The following is a 9579-nucleotide window of genomic DNA, read 5'->3' on the forward strand; positions in this document are numbered from 1 at the left end:
ATCTAGATTTTCAGAAAGCGTTTGATAAAGTTCCTCACGTTAGGCTTATTTCAAAACTGCGTTCCCACGGTATTAACGACCATCTATGTGCGTGGATTCATGACTGGCTCACCGACAGAGAACAACGTGTAGTTCTTAATGGTGAAGCATCGGATTGTCAACCCGTCACCAGTGGCGTTCCCCAAGGTTCGGTCCTGGGGCCAACACTATTCATAATTTACGTGAACGACTTAGAAACTGATATCCTATCAAAAGTAGCCAAATTCGCCGACGACACCAAATTAGGAGGTACGGTAGTGAACAGTCAAGGTTGCGAGAACATTCAATCAGACTTAATAAGACTTCCCCACTGGAGCGAAAAATGGCAAATGAGTTTTAACGTAGATAAATGTAAAGTAATGCACATAATTGAAAAAAATCTTAACTTTAAATAACAGATTCAAGGACATGAGCTCAGAGAAGTAAAACAAGAAAAAGATCTTGGTATCATTATCAGTAACACTCTTAAAATGAGTAATCAATGTTCTGCAGCGAGTAAAAAAGCCAATATGATGTTTGGATTAATCTCAAGAAACTGATTATAAATCACCCGAACTTATGAAGAGATTATATTTAGCATTGGTAAGACCACACCTAGAATACGCCGTTCAGTTCTGGTCACCGAACTATATCAAAAATCAAGTTTTGCTAGAAAAGATACAGCGACGAGCAACCAAACAAATTCCAGCGCTCCGAAACTTGCAATATGACGAGCGTTTAAAGCGTTTAGATATGTTTTCCCTAAAAAAAAGCGAAGGATAAGAGGGGACTTAATTGAAGTGTTCAAAATCCTTAATGGATTCGACAACATTAACCCAGATAGTCTATTTCAGAAAGACACCAACACAAGAACACGCAGCAACGGTATGAAGTTAAGAGGATATCGATGTAACACATTGGTGCACAGAAGTTTTTTCAATAACAGAGTCGTCGATCACTGGAATAGACTCCCACCGTCAGTAGTTAGCGCACAGAGTATCAGTAGCTGTAAGTCTTCTTTGGATAAGTACTTCAGGGATATAAGATTATACTGACCCTTTTTCGCATGTTTTCAGACAGATTGCAGCAAGACCTCAACCTATATTTATATAATTCTCCCCCACAACCTAGATTCCAAGTAGCGAAAGTCAACAGTAGAGTAAAGCAACAGTTAATGTCCGCATGGCAGGTGGAGTGAGGTGTGGGTGCAGTAAGGTGACAGGTTACTGGTGCGTGCCTAGTACCGCCGGTAAAACGAGGATCAAGCCTCCACCTGTGCCCCTGAAACTACACCTCACCCATCGTGGGTATTAGGGGGGATTCTGGGGCTGCCCTGTGTAGGCCACTCGTCCTCTTCCAGTCTCCCTGTATTTCTATGTTCTTATGTTCTTATGTAATGAAGTCATTTTCCCCCACAGCTTAGGTTACCAGTAGTGTAAGTTAAGGGTAGTAATTTCCTCTTATTTATCTCTTTACTGTAAGATTTCCATGGTCCTTTCTTCCTTAAAGGTACATGGTGTTCTCTTCTAACTATTTCCTGCCGGCACGTTGCCGGAGGGAGAGGTGGGTGGGGAGGAGCCTTCATCTTTTCTGTCCTATCCTACCACACGTAGATTACTAGTAGTAGCGGTAGTAAACAGACACCCTCGCCATAGACCGATAGGTCTTCTGGTGTCTGTTCTTCCTATGTATTCCTATGTATGTTTGTGAGGGTATCTTTTATTGTGTGTGTGTGTGTGTGTGTGTGTGTGTGTGTGTGTGTGTGTGTGTGTGTGTGTGTGTGTGTCCGCGCTTGATTACCTGTGCGTATGTTTTTGTGGGTATGGGTGTTTTTGGGGGGTGGGTGCGTTTTAATTGTTTATCATATTCAAAGGAAAGGGAAGTATTTTCAATTATTTACTGATATTGTTATTACGTTCATGTTTCATGTGGGGTTAGCTGAGGTGGAAGAGAGTATAGTTTGTGGACTTAATAGCTAGAACACCATTAATTAAAAGTAAGAAATATAAGTGATCTGAACAATATGATTTACTGTGTTGATAAAGCCAATGATTTCCAATTCATCCATAGGGCATTCTATGGAAGTTGATTATGCTGCTTCCATTTAACATTTGAATATTATTCGAGTACGCTGAGTAATGGAAATATGAGTCTTGTAAATTTCAATTATTACTGATTTCTTCAGAGTTTTAACTTTACAATAGGCTAAGTTCGTGACTTTTGAGCAGTTGACTTTCTGCATTAGAACAAAGATATTTGTGACAGGCGGAGTATTTTTGGGCAGTTATACACGGCAAAGCCTACAAGGAGGAAGCTCCCTCTGGCTGGCTGCTGATTCACCAATCATCGAAACTCAACCCTCTTCTTTGTTGATGAGAAAGGCTGTGAAAAAATTGATTGGTGAAAATGCAACTGGGATCAGTAATACCACTGCAGAGATGCATACAGCTGGGGGTGGAGCCATGATCTATGGGTTGCATGCGATGCTGACTGCCGTATGATAGTCCGGTACCATTCCCCTTGACTGGAAAAGGGAACTGGTTGTCCATATCTGGAAAGGAAGGGGGTCGACAGGACTGCAACATTTTCCGTTGTGTTACACTACTCAGTGTGCCGTGCAAAGTGATCGCTCATCTGCTGCTGATACGAAATCGATCTCATCTGCAAAAAGTTTCAGAGACCTGCAATTCGGGTTCACGCCCGGCAAGTCAATAATTGGCCGGATCTCACCACTTCGTGTCCCTGTGGAACGCCGAAAGTGGCTAGGTACTTGCAGCTTACGTCGACCTCAAAAAGGCTTTTAACTCAGTGCATCGTGAGACACTCGAAGACATTCTGCGGATCCGTGGGATTCCTGCAAAGATTATTGACCAGATGACTGTCCATTACTCTGGGTCTATAAGTGCTGTGAAGTGTGGGGGAGGCGTTTTCGGCTTCTCTGATAATTTAGGAGTGACGCAGGAGTGCATCCTTGCCCTATCACTTTCAACACTTTCATGAACTGCATGAACTGGATATTAAGCAAAGATATAAATCAAAGTCGTTGCAGAACATCTGTTGGTGACATCATTGACCGTGTTTTTTTCTTATGATGTTGTACCTCTCGCGAAAACAATGGAGGTCCTGATGTATGTTCTCGCAGTGTTGCAGGAGAAGGCGAACCTTCTGAGACCGAAGGTCACCTGAGCCAAAACCAATGTCCTGTTGTTTTGGAGCTTGCTAGATGATACAATTAAGTCTGTTCATTCATGTGGTGATGATGTCAAAGTCATCAAAAGTTTCACATACCTCGGTAGTGTAGTGCGTAAAAATGGTGGGAATTTCCAGAAAGTCACTCGACGGATCGGCCTGTCCCACGGTGTTATGGACTCCATCAGAACTATATGGCGCTGTCGATATCTCTGCAACCGGAAAAATATTCGAACATTTAAGTCGCTTTTGCTCGCCGTTTTGTTGGCTGTGAGGCATATATACTGACTAGTGACTTGAAGAGGCGTGTCAGTGTCCTTGGTACGAAACGCAGGATCATGAGGTATCGCTGGAATGACTGTGACGAACCAGCGACTACTTGATGAAGCTGATTCGATGCCTGTTACTAGCTTAGTCCGTGAATGCCGCAACTCCAGTCATATGAACACGTGGCATTCTTCCCGAAAGTCGATCCTGCTCATTGTGTTGATTATGTACGAGACAACACTGAGCGGAGGAGAGCAAGGGGATGCCCACGTAATTCATGGATGGGAGAAGTTGATGGAATCTTGCTCAGGGGGACAGTCGGGAATGGAAGCGGCGGGTGAGTGAAGTCACACGCGTACGCTCCCCCTTGTTTAGTCATAAAAAAAAATAGTTTAAATTATTTTGAATGGAAAACCAAGAGCAACAGTTTCTCTTTGCATCATACTTTTCATATTACCGTGTGAAATTGAAAACAGTAAGCAGTGTTGAAAAAAATAAAATTTACGATTTAAGTTAACTGTCTACCTACCTACCTACCTAGTATGTTATATACCTCAAACGAAAAACATTAAATCACCAATACTTTATATAAGATTCGGTATGCAAATAGAGATTGAAACTGGGAAAGCCTACTCAAGTTACATTGATATTCGTTTATTTTACTATCATGTTGTTTTTCATTAATGTGTTTGCTTTAGAGTGTGTGAAGGAAAGCAAGAATCTCTAAGTAACGCAAAATTAATGTGTTAGAAATGAAATTCCATTTATAGCGCGCGCTTGTGTGTGTGTGTGTGTGTGTGTGTGTGTGTGTGTGTGTGTGAGAGAGAGAGAGAGAGAGAGAGAGAGAGAGAGAGAGAGAGCATGTGTGTGTGTGTCTATCTGTGTATGACTGTCTGTTTGTGCATGGCTGTGTGTATGAATTGTGTTTTTGAGTGTGTGATGGCTACTCACATCAAGGCTTTTATCCAATCTTTTAATTTATTCCTTAACATTTATATTTATATATCATTATTGTATTCAGTATATCTCGATATGGGTTCGTGGTCAATTGTATGTGTAAAATTGAATTTTGACAACTAAAAAAGTACAATTAGGATAAATAAATTGTAGGCCGTTGCGTCAGTGACTCTCAAACCAGCAGAGTAATTTATAAATTGTGCAGGGCAACATATTTTTATGTTCATTAATTCAATATCATTTAGCATTAAGGTATTAACTATGATGGACATTCTGTTTGAGCAACCGATAACCTTATGACACAGCTATTTTCACAAAAAAAATGCCTGTTATTAGTGCATTTTAATAAATTGGGTATTGATTTAACTTCTATCAAATCACATGATGCAAGATTATTATTTCAATAAAGTAAAAGCCACTATAAGCTTGTTAGATCACTCAATGACTAGAAACTGAATAAAGACTACATAACATTAACGCATAGAAAACGCTGCATTTTTTGCCTTGCCCGCAGATAAGTATGAATGGTTATGGAGCTTAATTGGCCTGGTGCTGACTCGCTATCAGGTGATAATTTACCATTTTTCAAAGTGCAGCCAGGGAGAAAACACAAGAAGCAGAGCGAAAAGCAAAGGCAAGAAAAATATGTAACACAATGACCGTAGAATTAATGTGTGTAAGTGTTTGGATAGTAGTCACACAATAATAAGGAATAAATAGTCAAACAGCTGCTGCAACTTCCGTTGATGGAGCAACCTGAGTTGAGGTGTATACAAGGGAAAAGGTATGCTGGAAGCCTATCACAGGCTATCCGGTATCCTTATATGGGGTAGGCGGTGGCTGAGTGGTAGCTTGTTAGGCCTACATTCACCGCGTGATGGACGACGCGAGTTCGAATCTCCACGCTACCATCTCGGATTTTTCAGTCATCGCCGAGTGGCTTAAACCTACCCACATGCTGTCCTGAAGACCACCCATCAACCCGGACTCTAGAGGAAGCCATCCAAGTTAATCAGGAACGAGTTCCGGGGGATAGCATGAGCCAAGAGAAGATGGCGCCACTATAAACACTTGCCTGCGCCATGACGGGCGGGGGCCGACTACCATCCAGGCCCCTCAAGCAAGCCTACCGGCGCTATAGGCGTAGACGTAAAAAAAAAATATATATAAATACTTTCCACCACGCAGTGGCTGAGCGGTCAGCGTGCGGGCGCAGCGTCCAGGAGGACGCAGCTACGTATCTTGCCTGCCGCTACAAATAAGCTGCCAATTTTTCGGTCATCGCCAAGTGGCCTAAGACTACCCATATGCTGTCCTAAAGACTACCTATCAACCCAGACTCTAGATTTTCTCTCTGAAAAGAGAAACAAAGATGAGCTCCGGGAAACAGCACGAGCCAAGCAATATGGCGCCACTATAATACTTGCCTGAGGCATAATGGGCTGAGGTTGACCATCAGCCCTCAGCAAAACAAGTCGGCCGGCGCCATAAATAAAACGTAAAAAGAAAAAAAAAGTCTTCATTGACACTACGGATCAGTTTAGCAAATTTCCTATGATGACAACTCTTATTTTTCACACCAAAACACCATGCAGATGATACACACACCATACTCTCATAATTGATTTCAAAATTTCTAAACTTCATTATTATTGTGAACAAAAAAAGAAACAGCATCGACGTCCACATCTGAAGAGGTTATCAGAAATATCCCAGATCGGGCCTCATGTCTGGTGACAACTCAAATATTTTTTTTTTGTTAGCTCTTTAAACTCTTTATTTATTTTTTAAACATTCTTGGTATTCGCTCTAATGTTCATTATGTGGAACACAATCTACTTACCATCTACCATATTATCTCTACCGAAAAACTTGCAATGAAAATAATTTCATATTCTCAAAGTTGAATGCTGCGTTCATGTATGGTATTTTCAGGTATAATGCCCACAATATAAATTCTGGAGAATTTTCTACCATCACCATATATCTGTGTTGATCATCTCTTACCAAACTTTTCGAAATAGGGAAGCTTCTTTGCCTATTTGAATTAAAAAGTGGAGTACATCTTGACTTAATTTCCTCAATCAAATAATTATCTACCTTAGAAGATTTCAATGTTCACCACCGGCTTTGGTGTTAATCCCTTTGCACTGACCAGCTTAGGGGAGATTTCAGAGTCGTCGTACACGGTCCCTAACCAAAGGCCTTTCCATCCTGGTAACAGGCATTATCATCACCGCGATCCGATTTCACAGTCGTTATTTTCGTGATATCGGCGACCCTCTACTTGGCGACGATCATATCAAGACGAAGGCGACTGATTCGATAGTTTTGCTATGCCGGAGCGGCGGGACATGCAAACACTGCATCAGCTGAGCGGAGGACTATGAAAGCTAAATGTGGAAAACAAACGTAAAATAAATAAACGTGAAGAATAAATATAAAGAATAGCTGTGAAGAATTAATATGATGAAAAGTATGGAGTGTCTCTGTAACACAGCGCTAAAATCAGCTGATAGCCAAATATTTCATAGGCATAATAGTTGAAGTAATGATGACAAGTATTTAAGCTCTATTATTTAGCATATGTCAACAAGAGACTCCTCACCTTACATAGACCTACGAGACTGGGGGCTGGGGAGCTGCAGTCCCCCCAGATTTGAGCAAAAAAAAAAAAAAATTCGAGCAGAATAGCCATCGTAGCAGCCTAACAGGACTATTGAACTTGCGGCTCGTGAGCCAAATCCGGCCCTTGAGTGGTATATTTCAGTAACAGCTATTATGTATATAGTATTACATAAAAAGTAAAGTCCATACCCATTACTCAGTTTAATTTGATACTTTAGGCTTTACGTAAAATTTTTACATATGGGTCATATTCAGCAATTAACCTTCATATATATATATATATATATATATATATATATATATATATATATATATATATATATATATATATATATATATATATATATATATATAGTTGAATTTACGGATAAAACATCTTTCGGGCAGAGTTCAGCCCCCCGATGAGAAGGTATGAATGTGCTCCTATTTTCATTACATTTGTTCTCATTTATTCTACACACTTATTTAGCAAACCTCTTAAATATTTTTCAGCTATTTGAGCTGATTTCACGGTTTGTATACCCTATGCATACATAGGCTATCTACCGTAGAATAAATAATACGAGTTTGACCACGAAGGCAATAACAGATGAATAATGGTGACAAGCAGTGAAGTAGTCCTTTCTCCTTTGCTGTGTAATTTTGCAACAGATGGTCAGCAGGTGAAGTGCATTCATGTTATTCAATTTTTTTTATTTTTTTTTTTTTATATATTACTATTGAAGCCGTGCAAACGTGGTCCTGTATCGTTTAATATTTTTTTTTTACATTAATTTAAATAAATAATATAACCACTTGAGAGCAAAAATTTGTTATTTGCAAATAAATTGCATTGGAAAGCCCCATTGGGGAGCCTCCTGGCTACCAGAGCTGTGTTACCAAAGGTTTCAATCTCTGGTACTGATTGAGACGAACAACGCCGCGAAAGACGACTGTGAAAGTAGACTTCTTTTTTTGTGACGTCGACCGCCGCTTATTGGTATAACGATCAAAATAAAAAGAAAGTCACTGTGAAATCGGCACTTAGTGAACAAGGCTGCAACTTTGCCACCTATAGTGGTCTTGAGCAGGTGCTTGAAAGCCCTTTATGTATTCACGACCACCTTGGAAACACGCCCAACACTAGACCTCTTCGTAATCTCTAGGCATTCAGCTCCTTATGTGAGAATATCCTATCTGACTTCTCCTATTACAACCCTATATTCGTATTCTGCCCCATCACGATCATGTATGACTTTGGATCCACCAAGGAAGTAGTGCTAATTGTATTATGCTTCAGCATAGTTAAAGACCTAACGGTATAATTTTCTAATTTCGGATGGAATGATAAGTGCTCGTTCTCGTCGGAGACCCGTCTGTATGTGCTGAGCGCATTACTAATGTTATCTCTGCGATGGAGGTACTCATTCCTCGCATTTTATTTACTCTATATATCTAGATGTATTCCGATTCAATCACGCTTTTTCTTGTGCTTTTAAAGATGGAAAGAAACCTCACAAAATATAACTAAGCTATTCATCTAACAATGAATATTTTTATATTTTTAACTTGAATCGAGCTAAGCATACTGTTCCGCTTACCCCGAAATATTAGAACTATAAATTCCCTTTGAAGACATCATTATCAGGGAAGTTTATAATTATGATTCAACCCTTTTTTCCATGTATGGCTTTAAAAGGGGATTGATGAATGTTACCGAAGAATGGTGGATAGATATTTTGAAGATTAAGTCGCTTTGTGAGGTAGAGTAATAGAGCTTTTGAAGCCTTGAAGGACATTAAATTCCTTCCCCCCCATTCATTAGTGATATAAAGGTCAGAGGTTAAGCGTTCACTAGCGTCCAGCCTTGATTCATATAAATCCTGTTGGGATGGTCTTTCGTTAGAGGCACTGAGATTCAGAAAATTATAAAAAAATGAAGTATTAATCATTTTTCAATTTCTGCAGATCCTAAAATCACCTAAAAACAACATTTGGTATTATCACGCGAAAGTGTTTTAACACAATTACATGGCTGTGTGCAGTATCACTATATATTCACGAGTAACATATGCAAAAATCATTCAACCTTTGAAAGAAATAATGATCGATACAGCGTTTTCCATATTTCATAATATCAAATTTTGAATAAAATATTCATAAAGAAGATAAAAAAATATAATATATTCATTTAAAACACGCTGGGTTTATTGATGATGAGAGAACAAATAACTGTTCAGAATTTGTTCCCCAAATAATTAAATCAAAACTGAATTAAATACATGCTAGGAGAAAGGAAATGTGCCAAATCGCACATATGCTTGACGTCATGACTTGTGACGTCATTGCAGCCGTGACAGTTCATGTATATATGGGGAATTATGGAAAACCTACTTTAATCGTCCGCTTATTCAACATATCCTGGTAATCGCAAGTCTTCGCTTTTTTTTCTTTTCTGGACCCCATTACCCGATCACAGTTGATGGGTACTGCAGAGTAGAGTCAACGGCAAGGAAAGACTGGTACACACATGCATGGAAC

Source organism: Eriocheir sinensis, chromosome 3, assembly GCF_024679095.1.
Source record: "Eriocheir sinensis breed Jianghai 21 chromosome 3, ASM2467909v1, whole genome shotgun sequence".
Classification (NCBI taxonomy): domain Eukaryota; kingdom Metazoa; phylum Arthropoda; class Malacostraca; order Decapoda; family Varunidae; genus Eriocheir; species Eriocheir sinensis.